The sequence below is a fragment of the Canis lupus genome, chromosome 7, assembly GCF_003254725.2.
Source record: "Canis lupus dingo isolate Sandy chromosome 7, ASM325472v2, whole genome shotgun sequence".
Lineage (NCBI taxonomy): Eukaryota > Metazoa > Chordata > Mammalia > Carnivora > Canidae > Canis > Canis lupus.
Genome location: NC_064249.1, coordinates 51,483,489 through 51,508,740, shown reverse-complemented (window position 1 = coordinate 51,508,740; position 25,252 = coordinate 51,483,489). Strand labels below are relative to the sequence as shown.

At 38.5% G+C, this 25,252-nt stretch overlaps 1 long non-coding RNA gene across 1 annotated transcript in view; it reads left to right on the top strand.

The window, feature by feature from the left end:
- Positions 1-24,499, top strand: part of LOC118355163 (uncharacterized) — a 44,370-nt gene extending 19,871 nt beyond the window's left edge. Inside the window, exon 3 of the long non-coding RNA XR_004817048.2 lies at positions 24,305-24,499. This is a non-coding gene — a long non-coding RNA (uncharacterized LOC118355163). The remainder of the gene's footprint in view (positions 1-24,304) is intronic.
- Positions 24,500-25,252: the final 753 nt, after the last annotated feature.

Here is a 25,252-nt window from a genome sequence, read left to right as displayed (position 1 = left end):
GAATACTTATGAATGAGACAGTTCCTTCAGAAAGGCACTGACAACTATTCTAAGTAAAGGATATAAGAAGAAAGCATGGATGAATGCTTTTTAACTACAGAGAAATTCTTAACTTGATATAAAACCCTAAACTCCACAAAGCAGCAATAAAGTTGAAGATAGGAAAATTAAAAAAAAAAAAAAAAGTGTGATGAAAAGCACCACAGGCAAAATCAAAGATTAGAAAAAACACAACACACAGTACTCAAATTACAAAAGGCTAATTTCCCTATTATATGAAAAATATTCTCAATCAATAAATGAAAGGCCAATAGAAAAGTAGACAAACCATATATGTAATGAAAATAAATGTGTCTTTTAATGTATTAAATAATGATAAACATAACTTCATAGTAGAGGAATGCAAACTCTAACAGCTTTGAGATATCATGTTCAGTCTATTAGATTAGCAATGATGTAGCAACAACAACAAAAAAGGATAAAAAGTCAGGACATGCTGCACTAGTGAAGGTATAGGGGAATTCTCATTGCTTGTGAGCATAAATTGCTACAACCTATATGAAGAGAAAATTGGCAATAAGCTGTCAAAATTACAAATACACTTACTCTTTGAGGGAACAGTTGCATTGCTGGGGCTATATCCTGTAGGCACTTATTAATTGCAGTTTGCCTCTAATAGCAAAAACTTGTAACAATTTTAATGTGCATCAAGAAGACAAATTCAAAACAAATAATCACGGTAGACTTATACAAGGGAATAGTATGTAGTACTAATAAAAGGTAAAAATTTAAAAAGAGTCTCTGTACTGATGGAAATGATCTCTAAAATACCTCTTAACTGAAGAAAGGAAGGTGCAGAAGTATGTGAAAAATATTATAGCCAGTTATCTCTATCTAATAAGATAGTAAATAGAAGATTTTTTTATACACTTTTATATAACTACCTTTAAATTTGCATGACCTGTCACTGGAAGGATGCCCAACTACCTGAGATCTTTGGTTTTTGTGGTGGAGGGAACTGGTATTTGGCACATGAGTTCACATGGAGACTATTCACTGTACTTCTATTTGTATCTTTGACTTTTGACCCATTTTAATCTCTTGCCTACATAAAATGTTTTAATTAAGTTTAAAAATAAACACTAAGATGTCTATAGTTACTATTTTTAATTTTTTTTTAATTTTTATTTATTCATGATAGGCACACAGTGAGAGAGAGAGAGGCAGAGACACAGGCAGAGGGAGAAGCAGGCTCCATGCACCGGGAGCCTGACGTGGGATTCGATCCCGGATCTCCAGGATCGCGCCCTGGGCCAAAGGCAGGCGCCAAACCGCTGCGCCACCCAGGGATCCCTATTTTTAATTTTTTTAGTTAAAAATAATAACCCATGGCATTATTTTTATTACTATTCTGAAAAATGAGAAAAATAATGGATATAGAGAGAGGTCGGGCAAGCAAAAGAAAACATAAATCAGCCTTATAAGAATAAACAATGAAGATATTTATAGTTATTATTTTTTAAAATTTTTAGTTAAAATTAATAATCTACTGCATTATTTTGATGACTATTCTGATAAATGAATAAAATACTGGATACAGAGAGAGGGCAAGCAAAAGAGAACATAAATCAGCCTTATAAGACAGTCTTTAAAGAGTTAGTGGAAACAAATATTTATCAAAAGGTTATCTAAATTAAAATGAGAATTCCGTTTACCTACCTTCTGCAGAACATAGCTTCCCTGCATACTGAAGAGTCCAGGTTGTCTACACAGAGCATCTGAGGAGGCAAGTCCAGGTCGGGTTAGAAGCTGGTGCCTGGATATCTCTCTGCCAGGTGACCTTGAACAATTTACTGAATTTTCCTAATTTTTCACTTTGGGTTCCTAATAGGAATCTTTCATATGGAGAATTTTAATAGGGAAAAACAATCACATATCATTTTAGGAAAGAAGACCTCTTCCTCATTTACCTGTTTCTTTGAGTAGAGGAGTCATCCATTAGGGTAATAAGCTAGAACACTTTCTAACACTCCATTCATTCACTCACTAATTTATTTGTCCATTCCTGGCATCTCTTTTCCTCCCTGGGCTCCTGAGGGCTGGGAAAATAATGCATGCAAGTCTTCATACAGGCATGCGGAGACTTAGAGCTTCTTTCCTTATTCTCCTTTTGAGTGGCACAGCAATACCAATGACACTGTCCCGATTCTATGACATTTTTCATCTCTCAGGTACCACGTGTAAGAGAAGCAGGTTCAGTCTCCTAGGGCCTCACTTATCACATCTAAATAACCAGTTAACTATTTTCCATTCTTTTTAAAACGTTCTATTGAGGAATAATTTGGAACCTCTGACAAGTATAATGGCATATATTTAAAAATACTTTCTATCCTTATTGTCATCATTAATGAAGTAAGAGGGCAAAGAAGATACAACCCAGAGCAATAGTTTAGGAGCTCTTTGGAGCAAAAAAGCTATATACAAATGGAGGAGTAGGTGACAGTGCAGAAGGATAGGCTAGTAGATTTTCAAGGGAGCTACTCATTTCATCCAGAAAAGTGAGGAACATTGGCAAGTTGTATAGCTAGTGAATTGGGTATGGGGCCAGCACAAAGTCACAAATATCCAATCCTCTCTGATTCTGGAGGTGATATGAAGGCTCCAACGAAACAAGGGGCAGAAAAATGTTTTGCAAATATTATGCAGAATATGTCTTCTAAAAAGAAGAATCTGGAATGATGGGTGTTGCCAGTTAGGTTCCTTGGGAAACCCACTCTGAGAGATTGACATAATTAAAGTCCATTGGAGAATGCTCTCAGGAGCACACTTGTGGGAGAGGCAAAGGAAGGATGCAGGGTCAGGCAGCAGGAGAAGTTGGACTGCAGTGCAGTAGCAATAGAGGAGTAAGCAGAGTCTATGTGGTCTGGGATTGGACCCTGAAGAGTTATCCCAGATTAAGGCAAAGATGCCCGGTTTTTATCCCCTTAGTGTTTTCCTCTTAACTCCAGATAGTAAAGGAGAACTGTCCCCTAGGAAGACAGTGTGATCTTGGACAAAGCTGCTCTCTTCAGCCAAAAACTAATTATCGAAAAGGATAGACTGGGCTGAGAGCTCCTCACACTAATACTCTAGCATTTAGGACCTGGGGAAATTAACGCTTTAGTCCTGACGGTGGGCACCTGGTCAACTGCCACAGCATCCAGTACAAATGGGGGCTGACCAGGTTAAGGATGAGATTTTAGTCACCAACCACCATGTCTAACAAAAATTCAGTTCAGACCAAACATCTTTCTCTAAGAACAGTGTGGATAGACCCACTGCATCTCTTCTCTGAAAAAGAACACCATGAGACTGCTCTGAGTTATTCTTACAGTCATTTCCAGGATTTTTCCAGAATCTGATAGAGGAGAATTTGTGTTTGGCACTAGCATTAACCTATATTCCTGGCACAGGCCTTCATCCTCTCAAACACGCACCTGAGAACTCAAATGGCTCACAGTTGGAACTGCCTGCAATCTTACTAGTGATAACAAAATGGAAAGGTTCAAGCCAAGAAAATTTTAAAAAGACATACGGCATGACAGATGATGCCTCACACCAAGAATGCCAAGGGCAAGTTAATCCACCCTTACCTGAGGGCATTCAGATATGAAGAAAAGCATGTACAAATCACAGCTGAGCCCTTCCCAGTCAGCAGGACCAGAAGCAGGGCTGGCTGTATGCAAAGGTGGAGGAAGTGACTGCCTTTTGAGGGCCCAGCAAAGCCTTATGTTTCCAAAGTGCTTCCTCCAGATGTAGTTAATTTCCTGAAATTCTACTATGCCTTCCTTATGACTCTGATTCCAGTTAAAAATATAACTTTTTTCATAATCATCAGTCCTAAAAAGGTAGGGAGAGGGTGTTATGAAAAGTGAGTTTATTCTAATCATGCCGTGAACTAGCTTGTGACCTTTAGTAAGACTATTCTCCTTGGGACTTAGGTTCTGTGGTTTGATGTAGTGTCTGTAGTTCCAAGGGCTTTGCTTTTCCTTAGTGCATGCGTGACTTCTGGTTATTGCTCGTTCCAGAACATCTTCATCATTATCACCACCTACTTTGAAAATTCTGTTTAGGTTCCATTGCTGTTAATGGATATCCAACAACTGTCGTAAACATGATAAGTACATGTCTTCTATCTTAAATGCAACAAAATTTTTGGATCATGGAAGTGGTATACTCAGTTCAGGAAAAGTCCTCTACCTGTTCCAGGAACCTTGCCATTAGAGTTAGTGTTTGTGTGTGTGTGTGTGTGTGTGTGTGTGTGTGTGTGTTGAGGGAAAGAGGATAGAATACCAGATCTCACCTCTACATGTGAATTCTATTCCCATTCTCTACAATCTCTCTGCATATTCCACTTGTAGCTCCACTAAAGCAGCTGATCCAGAAACCCTCACACAGACAGGAGGGCTGGTGGTCTCTTCAGGTTTTCTGCAGTTCCAGAGTGTGCTGCAAACTTGGCTACATTATGGTCCTTTCAGTTCCCTTTCTTATTTGCACCTCAGTATCCCAGTATAGTGACTGGTATGTATTAATTTGAATAGATGGTTAAATTAACAGATGAATGGGCAAAAACAGTGAATGAAAGTGAAAGACAATTAGCCAGCTTCCCTGCAAGAAACAACAGCCATGGGATTCTAAGGAAAATTATTTACTGGACAGGATTAAGGAAATCAGCAAAGGGTGTTGAGGTCCCTGAGGACTAATAAGAGCAAGAAGCCACCGCCATTATTCATGCTGAAGGGGAAGGAAGAGAGCTGCTGGGCAGGGTCTGTGGAGAGAGGTACAGCCACTGCCAGACCCTGATGACAAAGCAGGGAGGGAGCAGAGGAAGACATGCCCTGGAGTCTTCTCCTTTTTTCCTTTCCTTTCTTGCTGGTGTCTCCTATTGGCCAAACCCAACTAGAAGCCAGAGGGAAAAAAGCAATACCCAGGATTTAATCTTTAGAGACCAGCCCCCAGAGTCCTAGAAGATAGATAAAGGCGTGGTAAATGAGGGATATAAATGAAGAATGGCAGCACAAAGTATACAAGATGATTTTTCATGGAAGGGAAAATGCAAACAGGCATAATGTCTTAGAGGGAGAAGAAAGATTCATCAAGAGAAGGGGGAAAAAGTATGTGAAGATGATAGAGGCAATGACAACTAATTCCAGTTATGTAGGATTTGGAAATGAATAGTCATGATGCCTTTAAAGAATTTTGGCTCTTTTTCAAACCAAGATTTTCTCAAGTAGTATTCATTCTCTCTCTCTCTCTCTCTTTCTCTCTCTCTCTCTCTCTAGAGAATGCGAGCACACAAGCTGGAGGAGAGGGGCAGAGGGAGAAGGAGTGAGAGAACCTTAGGCAGGCTCCACCCTCAGCACAGAGCCCAACTCTGGGCTTGATCTCATGATGCTGGGCCGAAATTGAGAGTTGGACACTTAACCAACTGAGCCACCCACGTGTCCCCCAAGTAGTATTCTTTAGGACAAGTTGTATTCCCAAAATAGACAAGCTTAGATAGTGCACTTTTTAGAATAAATAATTTAAAGAATTATAATAATCATTTCCTAGCTACTTTATTGGTTTCAGGCACTGTGCTAAAAGCTTTATATAATGATCTAATTTCATTCTCAAAAAAATCTATGAGAGATAGTGTAATATTATCATCTTTATTTTATAGTTGAAGAAACTAAGGGTAATGGTAGAGCAACTTGCCCAAAGTTGTGTTGCTAGGAAATGAGAGAGAGAGAGAGAGACAGGTCTGTGTGACTTCAAAGCCCATTCTCGGGACACCTAAGTGGTTCAGTGGTTGAGCATCTGCCTTCGGCTCAGGGCATGATCCTGGGGTCCTGGGTTTGAGTCCCATATCAGGCTCCCTGCATGGAGCCTGCTTCTTGCTCTGCCTCACTCTATGTGTCTCTTATAAATAAATAAATAAATAAATAAATAAATAAATAAATAAATAAATAAATCTAAAAAAATAAATAAATAAAGCCCATTCTCCTGAGTACTGGTTAATTACTTTGCCATCCTGGTTTGTAAGTACATCCCATGCTTGGATTTTCTTAAACTTACATTTGAGCTAGGGGATTCAACTAGGTTTGTTCTTGCTGCCTACTATAGGCAATTAACAAGTAGTGTTTTGAAGTTCTGTTAGAGGGCCAAGAAGGAAATGTAAGTGATTCACATAACTGTTGAGAACAGCAATATAATCAATCAATTCAGAAAACCAAATTTATTGTTTATTACTCTAAGATGATGTAGAGATGGTGGTACACCAGATACTTTAGAATCCTATGTTGGATACAGAGTTAATTAGGACCTAAACTATACTAAGCCTTCAGAGCAAGGCTATGCAACAGGTGCTCAAACTGCAGGAAGGGGAAAAAGCTGTGAAGGGAGCTGAGGTGAGTAAATTTCCCTATTTGCCGGTATCATACAGAAGCGTGTCCTTTCCACGTTCAGCTTTCTCTTGCTGCCACAGGTAACCTCTTTTGTGTTTCCTGTATATTGCTCTATGCCTTTATGATGGGTATTAAAAGATAAACTAAGGCGTATTAAAATTTTAAGAGTTTCTTTAAGCAAAAATCTATTTGAATCAGGCAACATCCAATCTAGCAGATAGAAGGGAGCTCCACAGAACTTTACAAAATGAAAGATTTTTATAGCCAGAAGTGAGGAGGAACAAGGAAAGTATAGTAGGCAAAAGAACATGTGTTGGTTATTGCAAAGTTACTTTCCTTTAGGGGGTAGCAGGGGCCTGTCGGGCAGAATACCTTGCTACTGCTGATCATCTGATTCCAGAAAGACTGCTTGAAAAATTCCATTTCTGAAAGAGCCGGAACTATAATTAAGTTAAGTTGGGGTTTGGTGACGTGGGGCTTAGATAAAACAACTCCGTCTTGGGCCTTCTCTCTTGTTCTCAACACAGGACATATCACACTGTGTTCTAAATATTTACCTAGCTTTCTCTGTAATTAAAACATAAGCTTCTTGAAAACACAGCCTATGTCTTTTACTATCTTTGAATTTTTAACCCTGGCACTCTATTTTATCTTGAGGAGGGGATCTTTAATTGGATGGTGATGATTGGTTATAAGACTTTAAAACATCGAAATCACTGTTCAGTTTTAAGTTATTGAAGTTATGTCATTTAAAGCATAGTTGAAATCCTTCAACTTTCTTTGTGGACTGAATTTTTGTATGTCACATTATCATTTAAACACAGAGGAGAAACTAGCTATTTTTTAGGAACATTTTGGTGAATACTCTTGTAAGGGAAAGAATCACCTTGGAGTTTAAGAGAATTCTGATTTCTATACATCAGGTTTGCTTCAAGCAGTGAGGATCTGTATGTGGCAGGATGGAGAAAAGCTGGGAAGCATAGTTTTGGGGACTGGAATAGAATTTAATATGTATTTTAAAATACAAATTGCATCTTCACATGGTGAAGTCCATGTTGCGATGACGGAAAGCCAATCTGTATTTTTGTAGCCAGGTTTCCACTACAATAATCTTAAAACCACTATAAAATGGAGGTGCCGATAACCATGTGGAAATAACAGGAAGAAAAAAAAATCACACATAACTTCTCATTTTCTTGATAATGACTTCCTTATTTTTCTGAGTTTATTCCACCTCCACTTGGCTTGAATAATATTAAATATGAATGTTTTAGGGATGAGGGTTTTGTTTTGTTTTCTTATTTTCTCCACTGTCTCACCAGACAACAGAAGTGAAGTGGTGGAAGGCAGAGGGCCGGTTTGTAGGGGAATGGAGTCAGGATGGCCAGGATGGGTAGGGAGGGTTAGTTAGAAAGAAGACCAATAATAATAACGTTCAAGTCTAATGGAACAGACAAGCAACACTGATAGAAGAAAATATCTGCATCAGTTGTTTTTGGGCTTTGTGTGTGTGTGTGTGGGGGGGGTTGTTTTTGTTTTTATTTTCGGAGTGGGAGTTTGATATATAATTATTCTCTGATTCATTCACTGAATTCATCAATTACTGAATAATCGTTTGTTTGGGGCACTGGGGATAGAGAAGTGAACAACACTCGGGCATGGTCTTTTAATGTTTACTACCAGCCTACGAAGGGAAATTCCTCCTTTCTGGTAGGTGCTGGATGTCATTCTTCAGCATTGTCTAATTAATTTATTCAGCAATTTTGTCTGTGAGTCCCCATATATGACTTAGGAAAGGTGAGGTGGGGTAAGAGATGAGCTGCCACTGGGATAAATCCTGGAAAGAAGGGCACATGCACCCAACCAAGTACCATAGCAGGAGTTAGGAGTTCCCTAAATCCAAGACATGGCATGGAGACTTCCTGGGAGAAACATATACATCCTGACTGATGTTCAAATTTAATTTGCCTGATGATCTATTCATATTTGATGGGTGGGGAAACAGAATCACCATCTTCTTATAGTATAAAGTCATTTTATTAATATTATATAATTCTTTTTGAATACTAATGATTAGTGTATTATATTAAATTATGTTTGTAGAAATTACTGGCTCACGCACCTTTATCACAGTTCCAGATCTTTTATAAAGACATGAGGAAACCACAACATTCCTCTTCCCTGTTTTCTCTTGTGGTTAGACCTGCAGTCTCAATCAAAAGAAAAAATTCTGGAACGGTATATACCTCGAAGCACTGAGAATCTGACATGCTCACAGTGACAAGCTTAAGTTTGCTATTATACTTTTCGTACCTAGCTAAATCCACTGCCCTCTTTCCGACACCTGTCCCGATAACATTCTGCTGAGTATTTTCTATTTTCACAGCGTCCACCGGCCTCCTCATGCTCACTGACAAGCACCTCAGACACTGGAGCTGATCTTGCTCTTTCTTGCCCCTTCAGGCCCTATTCCCAAATTTCTCCAAAGTACAGTTACTCTGAACACCGACTGAGCTGCTGCCACACCAGCAAACATTTTCTTCCCAGCTATCAGAGGCTCCAGTCCTGTTTTTTCTCCAACTGGTGACAAATGTTATAACGATAAGACCCTTCTGTTCACTACATTTGACTTTACCTTGACTCTTAAAATATCCATCAAGAATTACATTTTTTTTTTTTTTTTTTTTAATGAGAGTGACTTGATGCCTCATTGTTCTTAAAGGAGGTAATGTTGATTCCTGAGCCAATGGGAACTGAGTAATGGTGCGGAGGAGAGGATGCAGTCAGAGCTCATTAAAATTATTATGCATTTGAAGCGTTTCTTCCTGAGGATGATTGGATATCTCCAGTTGACAAGGAATCAGTGCAGGGTTCATTTTCTGCTGTCTTTGTTCTAGCTGTTCCTAGTCTCCTGACATTTCTCCAATAAGATATAATTCCAAAGCTCTTATGTTTGATCATATTTGTTCCCATATATACCCAGTTCTTAAATTCCCCCAGAGAGGTTGATCTGAGTTCAAAGTGAAATATGGATGACTTAACCATATTCCCTATTGCTCTCAAATTAATGCTACTGGCTGCCAAACAACACAAGGCTTTTCTGGTGATATCACAGAATCAGATTCTATTCTAGAGGAGACCATAAGAATCATTGCCTCCAATAGCAACATTTTTATATAATGAGAAAACTGAGGCCTACATGCTAGAGTATTAGACCACGGTTATATAGCTACTTAGAGGTATCACCAGAAAGATAAGCACCTGACCCCTAAACTGAGGCTTCTCCTACCTCATAGTTCTATTTCTTTCTGTTCATTTTACTTTTTATCATTTTAAATTCAAACTGTCACATACACTTGTAACAAAAGCAGAAGGAGGGCAAAACATATACTTAGGATTCAACTGAGAAATGTTAGCTTATGCCTCATGTGACTCACATGTGAAGAGTGTTTTATTGTATGCCTGGTGTGGTGTAATTAAGATCACAGTCTGTATGGTCAGGCTGCCGGGGATCGCAGCCTAGCTCCACCAGTGAATAGCTCTGTAAACCTTGGGTAAGGTGCTCACCTTTCCTGTTTGTTCATCTGTGAAATGGGGATAATAATAATACTTCTCTCATGGGTTATTGCCAAAACAATGTGAGTTAATCCACATAAAGAATGAGAACAGTGTTTGGCATATGGTAAGAGCTAGATAAGAATTGATTATTATTACTACCTGATAAATACTTTTCACGTTGAGAAAACTCTAAGTGGAAAATGTCATAAAGAACTGAAAATATCACAATTGCATTCTATTTCTGTCTTCATCCTGGCAATTATCTGCCTTGTACTCTTCAACTGTTATTTCTCTTTACCTAGATTTGAATACTGTTTTAATCTGTTTATGTACTTCAGGACCAAGCCTACTCTCCCATAAAGTGCATGCTCAGGAGATGTGTGGTGAATCAGAGACTGCACCTGGGGAGATGCTAGATATATATGATTTAAGGATGATAGAACAAAGCTTGAATACAAAATAGTATATTCATCACTTTTGGGCATTACGTTTCTTTTATTATGATATTGGAAGATCATTCATTCAACAAGTAACTATTAAATATCTAGCATGTGCTAGGCATTCTTTTACATCAATGAACAATGCAGATCAAAATCTCTGCCCTCATCATGCTTATATTCTAGTAAGGTAAGATACACAACAAAATAAATGAGTAAATTAGAGATGTGCTATAAGAGAAAATAAAGAAGAGGTGTGGAGAATCTTAGAAGACTTGGGCTTAGCCAGGATGGGAAAGGAGGGCTTCCTTGCAGAAGTGTCAATTAAGCAGTCTTGCAAGGAGCCTAGGAAAGGGGCAATGTAGGGCAAGAGAAGAAAGTGAGCAGGCCTGGAGGAAAGAGTTTGGTGTATTCAAAGATTAGCAAGTAATCCAAGTGGCTGAAACTCAGCCAGTAGGGATACGAGTGGTCTGTGCTCTGAGATACCAAAGGGTACCAGGGGCCCAGGTCATGTTGGGACTCAAAGGACATTGCTAGGCAAATGAGTTGTTTTGAGGGGATAAGTAATATGATCTGACTTACATATAACAGAATCACTCTAGGGGCTGTCTTGAAAATATACTATACTAAGGACTTTGTGAGCAACAGCTCATTTACTTACATAACAGCCGTACAAGGATTATTTTTTTTCCAAAAGGAAAACTGAGGTTTACAGAGACTTAGAGTGGCAGATCAGTGATTCGAAATCAGAGATGCCCACTTCCAAATTCTGTATTCTTAACCATTAATTCTTGTTTGTCTCCTATATTCTGTTAAACCTTAGTCGCATTATGGCTGTAGAGGAGCTTTTGCTCTTTATTTTCCAGAAATCTCCTTTTCCTTGTTTCCCTTAGTATTTGTGAATTACAGATCTGTGTGCTTCCCCCATGTACAATATGAACCTGGGGAAAACCTGTGTGGAAACCAGATGTCAGGTCTCCAGGCTTACGTGTTAGCCTGACAAACTGAGATGAATCACCTGAGTTGATCCCGAATATGGATACACGTGGAGAGGACAAGCTGAGACAAAGTGAGGACTGAGGGACACATCAAATTAATCTTCTCTGATGAGGACATCTCTGATGAGAGCCTCATCTTAGAAATAGGTTGTTCTCCAAAATCAGTTACTTGCTTGTAACTTAGAGGAGAGTATCCACTAGACAAGGTGTTAGGTGTTTGCACAGAAGCAGTCTGTTAATAACACCTCTGTGTTGTAGTGGCCTTCACTGTAGCTTCTTGAGTCACTCCTCCCTCGCTCCAAGAGTCTCTTGTTAAATCAAGTAAATTGTTGTGCTTTTCAGTATTTTTTAAGATTTTTTATGTATTCATTTGAGAGACAGAGATGGAGAGCAGAAACAGGGGTGAGGGGCAGAAGGAGAGGGAGAAGCAGGCTCCCCACTGAGCAGGGAGCCCAACGTGAGGCTTGATCCCAGGCCCCGAGATCATGGCCTGAGCCAAAATCAAGAGTCAGACCCTTAACTGACTGAGCCACTCAGATGTCCCTCAGTATTTTTTCTACAAATACATTTCCTATTTTTTCTTCTACCTCTAGTCTTCTATAGGTGTTATTATTCTTACCTATACTCATTTAAAAATCACCCATTTTTTTTCTCCAAGCCTCTTCTCACTTTAATTCCTCCCCTTAACATGTTCCTCACTACAATAGATGATTATCTATTGCCAACAGGATTAAGTATGAATCCAGTGTTAACATTCTAATCTATGTCTCCTGGCTTATTATCTACTTCTTACAATATTCTTGTCAAATTTAATTGTTCATTTCATCCCCAAAGAAAATGATACTTTTCCACTTTTATGATTTTGCCCATTTTTTTACTATAAAATTTTTCCTACATCTATCCACTATCAAAATCTTTTTGCAAAAGCAATACATCATAACCACCTCTTTCATTGTTTTAGTTAGAGCAGGCTTATACTGCAGGCAAAAATATCAGTTGCTAAACACAATTTATTCCTCATTCATGAGAAATCTGTTGTGAGTCTGGGCCACTCTTCAGGGCACTGTCCTTGTGATGGCCCAGTATCCAGGGAAGAACTTATTTAAATGGCACCTCCGTAGCAACAAGGATTTCCACAATTGCCTTGACAGAGAAAATCTCACGTGGATAACTATATACTCTGGCCTGAAAGTGACACACATCAATTCTACCCATAGCCCACTGACCAGAGCTAGCCACTTGGCTCCACCCAGATAATGTGGAGTCATCTCAGAAATGAGTCCTCTCATGTATTTAGAAGAAGAGAAGACCAAATATACCAAATATAGGTAAGCACTAGGCTTCTGTTGCATCCATAGAGGCTTTCTATGTCTCCTTAAACAATAATAATGGAGTTATTTGTGAATACGTCCCTTACTAATAGGAAGGTGGGACCTTTTAGTTGAATTTAGATGTATCTCAAGGAGGTGTATCTAAAAGATCATTAGGAAGGCTCCAGTTTTTCTCACCTGATCAGATATGCAGTAACATCCCTAGAGATGGCAGTTTATGTTTCTAAACTCCATTCTCATACCTGTTACCTGTATATGTTTGTGGCTTTAGAAACTGATAAGGAAATACGATTAATACTTGGTTTTCCAGAGATTCCCAGAGATATTTTGTTAATTGGAGATCTTCCATATAGTCTCTCATGAAAATAAGAACTTAAGATACTTTTTACTGTGTTTTGCCTCAAATATGAGTTGTGAAAGAGCCTAGTTCTTTATGATATGGTAGACAGAGTTTCTTAAGATAGAATCCCAAATATTCCCAGAAATAGTATAGAAAATGGGAAAGCTATCATAAATAACAACTTGGGAGACAACATTTCTAACTCCAGAGTTCTTTCCTATATGGAGTGAACTGAGAAGCAGCTTTCCTCTGACTGGTCTAGAAGTTATGAATCCAGCTAGACTAGTTTTGGAACCCACTGTGCTGAGAGCATTTCTGGCAATGTAGGGTTTTGAATATGAGAAATTAATAGGACAATATTTAGCCCAGATACTCCAGACAGAATTTCTGATAGAAACTTCCTTGTCCTTGTATCTTGAACAGAATTCCAGATAAGCTGATGTGGTTTCCAGAGCTCAAAATTTTTGAGATTGGTATTGGATTTGGGCCATTAGACCAAAGACCACTTGCCCTAAACTCTGTCCAATTAACTAAACTATGAATCCTGAAGTCAATTTTGCATTTTGAGAGAAATCTTCAAGCAAAATGTCAACAGGGTTTAAATAGCAAGTATTTACTCAATAAGGATTCTCCAAGATGCTCTGAAACAGTAATATAGAGTTTGAAATGTAGTCTTAGACTCTTCAGTTGTCACTTTCACTTTATTGCATCTCATAGAAACAGTGGGTGTGATCTCTAGAATGCAAATAAGATTCCTTGTGTCTATACCATTGACTTTTACATATTTTGAGATAATAGCTTTTTTTACAAGATGTATTTATTTATTAGAGAGAGAGAGAATGAGCAGGGAAAGGGAAGAAGGAGAAGATCCTCAAGCAGTCTCCCCTCTGAGCCTAGAGCTTGGCATGGAGCTTGATCCCATTACCCATGAGAGCATAACCTGAACCAAAATCAAGAGTCTCACACTCAAGTGAGTCACACTGGTGCCCAAGATCATAGCTTCTTTTTTTAAAAAAAGATTTTTATTTATTTACTCATGAGAGACACAAAGATTGAGAGGCAGAGACACAGAAGAGGGAGAAGCAGGCTCCATGCAGGGAACCCGAAGCAGGACTCAATCCTGGGACCCCCGGATCACACCCTCAGCCAAAGGCAGATGCTCAACTGCTGAGCCAGCCAGGTGTCCCAAGATCATAGCTTCTTTAAAGAACTGTTAAGCTCTCTTCAGATCTTATGGGTCATCTGAGAAGATGTTATGGATCTTCTACCTAGAAATATGCAGACACAATTTGAATACATTTTTAAGAGTTTATAATCAACTGTAGCACCAACTGAGGCCCAGGGAACTAAGATTAAAGACATTAGCATCCACCAACAGCTAGTTCCAAGATTCAGTCTCCTGATGATATATTCAGAAATAAACCTATACTCCATATAGCTACACTGAACTTAATGCAGTACTGCTCTTTCCTATACTCCTCTAAAGATTCCAGAGGAATAGACAGTAGCATTCCCAAATCTCTGCTTTACCCAACTTCTCACAACTAATGCCCACAATCTATAGACTCATGGCCATTTCAATTCATTGATTCAGACTTAACTGAATCGGAAAATCCTCTAATGAGATTTAGTTAAATTCCCTTGCTATACTTATGACTGCTGCTCTCCTATATCTTTTTTTTCAAATTTGTTTTTTTCTGCCAATCATTTCTTGCCTTCTGATGACTTGATATTTTAGCTCTCAGATCCCTCTAAAAAACTGTTTTGTTCTGCCTCAGTTTTTAATATTGGGCCTTTGCTTTGGTTTCAACTTCTTTTATCTTATACCCTATATTGAGCTTCAGTTCTCCAGATATGCAGTCCAGTGATGAGATCCAGCTAATTGGTCCTCCAACAAGGATGTGTTGGCCAAGATATAATGATACCAAGCTGTTTATTGTGCCCTAAACACATCTCTACACCTTTGCTTCATATTAATTCTGTTTTGAATGCCTCTCCCACTGCCCTTGTTTTCAGAATCATACTCTTTCCCCTCTTAATAACTTTCTGGAGTAGCTAGAGTATTTAATCCAAAGAATTTTTCCTGAGATTAAATCATCAAAATTAGTTTGGCTTTACCCTATTATTTTATAATCTCTGTACACCCTGATCATAGCACTTGCTGTGTCATATTTAAATAACCTCTATATGGGTCTGTCATTCTTCTAGATGATGACATCCCATGTAGATGAATCATGACTATTCTTCTTTCTGTCTCCTGCACTGATGATGATACTGTGCACTTCTAGGTGCATCTGAGTGTTTAGAACAAAACAATGTAATAGGCAGCTGGACACTTCCAGGCATCTGTTTCCTATACCCCCAGATTTGCTTCTCTATCTACCAATCTATGCTCCTTGATGATGATGTCCCAATTGGTGATAGAGATATTATGATCCCTTATACACCGTGCCTTTTGTGGTCAGCACTTTCTTCAGAGAACATCTTTATAACTTGAAAAGTTACCTCAGTCATGAATAATTGAGAGTGGCTGCCTTGAGTATATGATGGAAAAGGCTCAGAAGAAGGAAGAGTTGAGATTGGTCAATAATATCACCTGGGGCCTGTAAAGTGTAAACCAACAAGCCACATGCCAATATTAATCCTCCCACAAAGTGAAAGAGTTTTATGATAATCTCAACAGTATTTTCTGTTCATCTTATTTTGCTGCTGTGAAGAGCCCAAACTATCCTATGTGAACATTATCTTCAGTCAGGACATCAATGAGACAGTGTTAGTGCTAGCAGAACAAAAGGAGGAACGTGGTGAGGCCACAGGTAAGGGGGGTTCTGCAGATCTCCACAAGTACTGGGCTTATCTCCATAAATCTTCACCATCACCAGGGAAGACTGGGGGCAGAGAGAACTATCCCTGCGTTGCACAGTTCTGGAAGTACCATTCTATCTACCGTAAAGGTGGTAGTTAGAAAATAACAAGGTGTTTCCAAATAGCTGCTTTAATGTAATAAGGTAGAAGGAATGTTAGTTGGGGACTTCCCAAATACCCTGGATTAGAAATCTGTCATAGGCCCTGTTGTTCTTCTTATTCTCCACAATCATCTTTATAAATCCAGTCTCATCCCATCATATCTCACCAATCCTCAGAAGGTCAAGTATTCACTAAATATTTGCTATGTTTAAATCTCTAGTCCATGGTATAAGAGTATATTTTTAAAGACAAGTCATATAGTTTTTGTCTGAAATTGCCTACAGTCTCATTATAATGTTGACACATACAAATAAAACCATTACTATAACATAGTGGCAGTATACAGTGAATTTATAGTTTTTAAGGCACAGACTCTTATTGCTATGAGAATTCCAAGGAAGAAGGAGACCATGTAATAAATAGGGAAGGTTCTGGGAAACTAGGTGGTGTTTGACCTGCAACTACAATATGAATGAGCATTGGCCTGATATAGACTACCATACTCCATTGTGAGATTTTAAAGGCATATAGACCTATATAACTGGGTTCAAATTCTGGCTCTGCTCTGAAACTTTAAACAAAGAACCAAAGCTTATTTTCATCTGCAAATAGTTCTAATAATAATATAGAGAAATGTACTGTAAAAACAAATGGGTTAGCATATGTAAGATATATAACATAGTTTTTGACAAATAGCTCCTTGTCTTTTTTTTCTTTTCTTTTTTTTCTTTTTTTTTTTTTTTTTTTATAACCTGTGGGGAAATAAGTCTCTCATTAGCCTGAGGATATCCCTGGGAGTAAGAAAATATTAATTTACATTGACAATGAAGTGTAATTATTGATATTAGATTTTTTTCTTCACAGAAGAAGAGATGGTAAGGGAGAAGAGTATATTGGCATTGAGCATCCAAAAGGGATGGAAAACAATAAGGAGACAAAATGACACGGATAAGGAGAGAAGACTGACCTTCCAGTCTTGCCTGTGGCCAGCATTTCTTAAAGAATGGATGGTTGTGACATTAGAGAAAAGGGGGTTAGAGCATTTCTACCAAGAATAGAGCCCACAGTGCTTAGGTAGGTAGGGGACTGATTGGACTGGAGTGTTAGGAAGCATATTTGAACCAAAATATTTCAGTAGAAATAAAGAAACAAATAAAATAGCCCTAACTCTAGACAAGACACATGAGTTACTAAAGTGAATGGTTACCCAATAAAGCCAAGGGGCTGGAGGTGGGGGAATTTGGTATAGTAAGGAAATTTTAAATCTCACTGGAAGGTTGAATAGTTTGCCCAATATATTTACAAAGCCAGGTCATGCAATGGTCACCTAAAATCAAGGCCTAAAATTCTAGCAATTCCATATCAGAAAAATAAAAATGAGAAACATAATCCTTGAGAGGGAAAAGAGAAGGGAAGGGAAGGGGAGGGAAGGGGAAGGGAGGGAAAGGAAGGGAAGGGAAGGGAAGGGAAGGGAAGGGAAGGGAAGGGAAGGGAAGGGAAGGGAGGGGAGGGGAGGGGAGGGGAGGGGAGGGGAAGGGAAGGAAGGGGGAGCAAAAGAAAAGAAAAGGAGGAAGGAAAGCAGTGAGAAAGGAAGAAGTATAGGAGAAAGGAAGGGAGAAAAATTTTTCTGGGCAATGACACTTGCCAACATGGTTGCAAATTTTCCTCTCAAGAAAGTTGACTTAGTACATCTAGAGAACTTTTTTTCCAGCATCTGAGTACTGTGGCCAGTAAGCATCTCTCACCATGAAAGGAATTCTTGCCCTCACTCCTACAGATATCACAAACTAATTTTCTTTTTTTTTTTAAGATTTTATTTATTTATTCATGAGAATACACAGAGAGGAGAGAGAGAGAGGCAGAGACACAGGCAGAGGGAGAAGCAGGCTCCATGCAGGGAGCCCGACGTGGGACTCGATCCTGGGACTCCAGGATCATGCCCTGGGCTGAAGGCAGCACTAAACCGCTGAGCCACCTGGGCTGCCCACAAACTAATTTTCTATACAGCTAGGAACATAAACAAGGAGAGAATGTCTCTCATCTCTTAAGACCTGTACTGTTGTCAGTGCTCTGGGAACCAGGATGGTCATTTGTGATGAAGGCTCATGGAAACTTCCTGGCAGGTCTGAGGTATTGAAGAACACAGGTATTGATGTATGGACAAGGGGAGATCAGCTCTTGTTGGAAGACTTACCTGCACTAAACCACCAAGTGTTAGAATTTGGCATTTACCTCTCAGGCTTGGCCACAGTGGAATTTCTCAATCAGGAAATGGCAGTTGTACAGGGTTACTGGGTGATAATTTTGAATGGTGTGCCCATTAATAATATAAACAGTGGCTCAAAAGGGGGCAACAGGCATGTGTCTGGGTCAGCCTGGATCTGCACATATAGCAGATGCTGATAAGCTCGATGGAACAGGGACCTTTGGTCCTTGTGTAGGTTCATGCTCTGACAGTGAGGAAGAGAGAAGAAGTGATTAATCTAGCTGGTCTGCTCTTATGGATTGCCTGTCTTTAGCTGTTTCAGATGACTCCTCCTCAATAGATGCTTTGTGAGTGCTTACTCTATGATAGATATGATGCAAGGCTTTGGGATACAGAGTGAGACAGAATAGATAAGATCCCTATCCTTTATGACTTTATCAGCTTTATAGTTTGGTTTATTTGTTGCTTATAATTAGCACTGTAAGCAGCTACCCTTTCTGAAATGTTTTGTTTTCCAAAACTTAATTTTATTCCTATGGTTTTCTGCATGGCATTTTTCACAGTTTGAAATAAATAGGCAAGTGACTGTATCAAGTGCCTGAGTCCCTGGTACAGCCTATATTTCCTGAGGGCAAGCCCTGAATCTTTTCTGTATCCCCCAGACCAGCACATACAAATTCCCTTCTTTAAGTAAATGAGGAAGTATTTCATTTGAGTCTCTAATTAAAACTCAGCCCTCCCCCACACAGAATTTAATACAGCTGTATCTAAAAACACACAGTCTGGGAGCAAGAGTGCCTGGATTTGAATTCTGAACACTTCAGTGCCTCGGTTTTCTCATTTGTAAGAAAGAAAGAAAGAAGAAAAAGCAAGAAAAAAAGAAAGAAAGAAAGAAAGAAAGAAAGAAAGAAAGAAAGAAAGAAAAGAAGGAAGGTAGGAAGGAAGGAAGGAAGGAAGGAAGGAAGGAAGGAAGGAAGGAAGAAAGAAAGAAAGAGAAAGAAAGAAAGAAGAAAGAAAGAAAGAAAGAAAGAAAGAAAGAAAGAAAGAAAGAAAGAAAGAAAAAGAAAAAGAAAAGTGATGCCTACTTCATAAGCTGTTTCCAACATGCAATTACTTAATACATGGAAAGAACTTGGAAGTGTGGATGGCACCTAGTCAGGCCCATATAAGTGATTGCTACTAATATTATATTATTATGATTTGCATGGCATCCCTTCTATTTTCTTTCTAAGATATTATTTATTTATTCATGACAGACAGAGAGAGAGGCAGAGACACAGGAAGAGGGAGAAGCAGGCTGCACGCAGGGAGCCCGATGCAGGACTCCATCCCAGGACTCCAGGATCACACTCTGAGCCAAAGGCAGATTCTCAACTGCTGAGCCACTCAGGCGTCCCGATATCCCCTCTCTTATACAAGCTTACACACACAGGACTTGTGATGCATGTTATCTATACATTTAATTTCTTTCAGGGAAGTCTGATTCAAATAACCTGTTCTCTTATCTCCTTAAATATATATAATTTTATATGTGCCAGTGTGTGGTTGAGAAAACGTGGCAAAGGTAACCATGTAACATAGCAACAGTGCCTTCCTCTTCTAGATTATATTGCATTTTCTGTACAAATATTGAACAACTTCTGACTATATGAGTATCTATAGACTATATATATATTTTTTTTAGACTATATTTTTTTGAAAAAGTAGGAGAGTTATAAAAAAATAACAAGTCACTAATGGTAGTTTTACATATAATTTCTGTTAGGAACTGACCACTGCTCTGGAGTTACCACAACTATAGCCACATAATCCTCTCCATTTTGTGGATGGAGACAATGAGGCACTCAAGGGGTCACAATAGACGAATTGGTTCTTAAAATTCTATTTTTTTCTGCAACATCAAAAGGTGCCTGTACTTCCTTTTAAAAAGTAAAAACTGCAGAGAACTGAAAACATGGCCATAGGACAAAACAGATTATTACTATGGTCTTGCTCCAAATCACATCAAAATGAATTTAATTGCAGTCTCCAACAATCAGATTTCATTTGGCACAGAAGTGGTCCTGTCACTTTTGTGATTTTAACAAACACTAATTACAATTTTGTAGATAGTGAATGATAATGGAAAGTTATGATGTTTCATTGTTTTATTAAATATATTATGAAATTCTCTATGTTTAAATGTCTAGCTCTATTTCTGCAATCCAGGAGAAAGGGTCAGATTTTATATTTCAACTCCCCATCCCACAAAAATAATATAATATATCCTTGGGGCCAGTATGTACTTAAAGAAATGCAAATTTGAATTTAGATATAAGGTATTCCAGCCTATTTTCTACCTGAACCTTTTCTAATTTATACTAATATTTCAAGATCATTCAACTGCTTAAAACACATTAAAAGCTTATACTTATATTGAACTTATCATATGCTGAGCAATATTCTGAGGACTGTACATATATTGTGCCATTTAACCATGTGATCCTCATGATGTCCCTCTGTAGTTGATATGGCTATTACTAGTATTTTGTGGATAAGGGAAAGAAAGACACAGAACAGTTAATTAACATTGCCAAAGTCACACAGCTCCTAAGTGGCAGAGCTCAGAAACAAACTCTGGCTAGCTGGCTTTAGAGTCTGTGCTATATAACTGTGTTTTACTACTTCTTAAAATGAAGATGAACATAATCATCAACTATATTCTGATAATCATTTTCAGCATATTTTACTTTAGAAAAGTGTTTTTAAAAGTTAACCTGAGGCAGCTTTCAAATAAGCTGTAAATTGGATTTTTTGGTTGACAAGCTTATGTTTCTGGAACAGTTGAGTTAAATTCAGTTTACTGCCCCTTATTGTGTTCTCCCAGCCTCAGTGATCTCTCTTTCTCATAAAATTTGCCTTAATTTTCCCTGAAGATTTTCTTAGGCTTCTCCCTTCACTAGAAATCTTCAGGTATAGATTTCAGAACTCTGAATTAATTTCAGCATTAGCCTACAACCTAAATGATAAATAAATTCAAGGGTGCATGTGATTAAGTTCCAACATAGCACAATGAGAGACTTCTCTGTCCAGAAAAAGGAAAGATGACATAGTCTGCATTCTCTGAGAGTGCTCTTTAGAGGAATTTGGATATACACAGGAGCCTGAAGAGTGGATAGAATCTAGCATCTGGAAGAGTGAGAGAGGATGCTATGTATAGAGGCAGATCCAAGGTCACAGACTGTTCTTCGTGGACACTGAAATGACCTTGGACAGCTGAAGTTGATGGCCACTGTTGGAAAGCAGTGGATAACTCTAGCCTATTCTCTCCCCTCTGTTCTCTAACCTACTATTTCTCTCCACAACACAATCTAGAATCTCACAATGTGCATCCTACAGTTAACTTGTATTTTAGCACCAAGAACACTGTTAACTTATGCCATGACCTAGTTTTCAAAATTGAAAAAATAAATAAACAAATTCTGGGTTGCAGAATTAAAGATCTTTATACACTGAGCCAAGCAATGTAGTACTACTTTTGAATTTTTGTGGAGATGGGCAGTGGTAGTAGTAAATCCATCCTTGGCACATACTAGCTATCAAAGCTCACATCTCTGAATTCTGAGAATAAATGGATGACTACAATAGGTAGAGGCTGACAAAGTGTATAATGCATACTAAGAAATTCTGTTTTCTATAGTACAGAGAAGCCTTGAGTCATCTTGAAGATGGATCTACATGCCAATTGATTTTCTGAAACATTCCCATGACATGTGGGTATTTCTGGTGGTCCATTATTTTCCATATCATCACTGGATTTGAATTGGGGTCTTTTAGATACTCTGGGTACTGAGAGTAAAGGAACTTGACAGCTTAATTCATTATAATAATTTATGTGTTTAATCTTTCTTTTTAAATGAGCCTCGAGGTTCTGCAACTGGTGTATATATACAGTATTTATAAATACGATTAATATGGTGTCCACTTTCTAGAGTAGGATCAAACACAACAAGAAAAAAAAAACCATTAAGTCAAGCAAAAGCAGCTGGCTGGATTCTGTTTATGAGTAATTGAGGCTTTGTTGCCTTCATTCAATAGATACGTAGTGTCAAAAAATCATGAAACCTTTGGGACTCAGCTGGCCCAGATTTGCCCTGTTAGATAGGTGACTATCTGTCCAGAAGGAATAGTCTAGAGTTCCAGCCATTCAGGTGTGATAAACTCTTTTAGATAGAGCTGACATTCCTTCAGTTATTAAAGGGGTATTTTGTACTCTTTACATATATGGGGTTGAGGCAGTGCTGTGGTAGATGAATGCAATTATAATTGTACAATCATCCTTTCTTTTGAGATGCTTGAAATTTAGAGTTTGAAGTGTATTAGGAATGGAGTGTATACTCTGCTATATCACCCCAAATCAATAGGATAAAGTAGCATTATCAGTTCCCAAAATAACTAGAAAAGTCATTTCACATATTGAAAGGGCTGTGGATGCTGACTTATAGAAGGAGCCAAACACCAGGTGATAGAGAGCTGCCATCAAATCTGTTTTGGTGCAATATGAGTAAAGCCCCAGACTCTGTGCCACCAACATCCCGAACATGGAGAGGCATCTTTTGTCCTGAAACAGAAGTGTCTATTTCAAAATTTCCTGGTTCTCTACTAAGCTGAGTTTTAAGCCTCATATAGTGTACAAGGACCATTGTAGAGGAAAAGAGTGTGGAAAGAACAGAATGAGGAGGGAAAGGGGTTAGTGATGGAAGCTGGGCAAATCACACTTTTCATCTCCATCAATCCGATTTCCTCCAACATCTGGTCATCTTCAAGGGGAAGAAAAACTTCACAAAAAGCCTTGAAGTATGTGCAATCAAATGTCAACATGCAGCTAATGCTTCACAAAGTATATTTAGTAGATAAAAAGAAAAATTTTAATGCCATCATGGATAACCATGAAAAATACATTCGTAACCTTGCAAAATATAAAATAGGTATATAGAAAGATATATAGATAAAAATATGAGCAAGTTACTCTGACTTGTTAAGTGGATAGACATAAATGTGAGCATTTTACTTGTTAGCCATCATTTCAGAAATAAGGAACATCTAGACTTAACAATTGAATCCATTAGAATGAAGATATGGATTAAGTGGCTGCCTATAAATGTAAATTTTGAAGGGATATAATAGATACCCAACAAATACCTAAAAAAAAAAACCTCTAGTTATAAGGCAAATAGCACTTTTTTCTGACCAGTGAGCTTTCTGCTATACTACAATGGTGAGCTAACATCTACGGTGGGGGGGGGGGGGGGGGGGGGGGCGGTTAATGAAACAAGAATAATTTGACTTGACCTGAGAGTGGCAAAGATTCATAAGGGATAGTGACTCATGGCCTTTAAAATCATAAAGAAATGGTCCTTTATTACAGGAAGATAGGTGGTTACTGGTTATCCAATCACCAATCCAGAGCAATTAAATCTAATCTTGCCTGAAAACAAGGTGAAGAACTGGTTGAACTTTCAAGGTCCTACCTAGTTCTGTGAGATTGTGAGGTGGAAAGAATGAAAATGTATGACCTTCATGAAAATCCCTGTTTCTTTTCCCACTTTTCACTGGCATTGGGATCCTGAGGGAGTATAGGACACATGTTCTAGCAGAAGTCATGCTGATGGCATTTCTATGGAATTTTTTTTCTCCTTCTCACAGAATCAGAGATCACTCCCTTTTGTTTCCTAGAGGCCTTGTAGCATTGTTTCCCAAATCCTTTCCTACAGTGTCCAGTCAAGTTTTAAATAAACCAAGAAACAGGGCATCCTGAGGGGCCTCTGAAGAGCTCTATTGTAATCTAATACATCTTCTATTTAGAATATTTTTCTCAAAACAAACCCATTGCAAAAGAAAACCATCCCATTCCTTTTACCAATCTCCCCTGAATTGTTCACTAACTTCTTCTGCATTGTTGACCCTGGCTACCAAAGGAATCTAATCATGTTGATGGTATTGTCACCATCCAGTTCACAAGTGGAGTTTTATCCATTTTGATTTTTCAACCATCTTCTTCAGGTGGCTTCTTTGGCACCATTTCTCTGAGCATTTGGATTCCTGCAACATGGCCAATGCCACATGGTAACCCTGGACTGCGAGCTGGATGGATTAAGGGAGGTATGAGGGAAGAGATGCTACACCTGGCGTCAACCGATTCTCAGTTTTCAGACAGATGACACACTGCAGACTCTGCCTTTTCCTGACCCACAGGGACTATTGCTTTTGCTGAGAACCTGCATCTCTTTAAATAAATATTTTGTAATAAGTAAGAGAAAAAAAATCAGTCCTATTAATTTCTTTGTGCTCAGATGAACCTAGCTGATCATTACTGCCTGTGTGCTGTGTATGTATGTGTGTGGAGTTATAGTTATATATAGTTATATATTTTGTTTCTTACTAAAGGAACGGTTGGATAGAACTATCTGGTTTAAAGGATGAGCCTGACTGATTACTGTAATTCATAGGGCCTTAATTAGCTGCACAAACCATTAGCTACAATTAGACTATTATAAAACACTTGATGCGCTATGTCAACCACGGGGCCTCATTTATTCTTGTGGCAGGGATCAGGAGGGGGGAGGGCAGGCACACTATACCGCCAAGCATGCTAATAAAGAATGATTTTTGATTTAAGATGTTGCCGATAGTGCCTCAAAATTAATCTCAATAGCTGTCTAATTTGTGTCGGTGGATGGTATATTTATTGTAAAATGACACCAAAGCTAAATGAGTTACCTGAAGCAGGAGTGTTAATGTCAGTGCCTGGAGATTCAACTCCATATGCTGGGATACTGCGAGACGCTGGTGCCGAGTGCTCCCAGCGGACCACTTGGCCTCATCTGTCTCAGAAAGCTCAGCAACCTGACTCCCACTTTATGATCCTTAAATAATAATAATAAAAGAGAAAGAGAATGAAATGGACAGACACTATCTAGAACAGGAAGAGACAGAGAGGAGAGAAAAGGA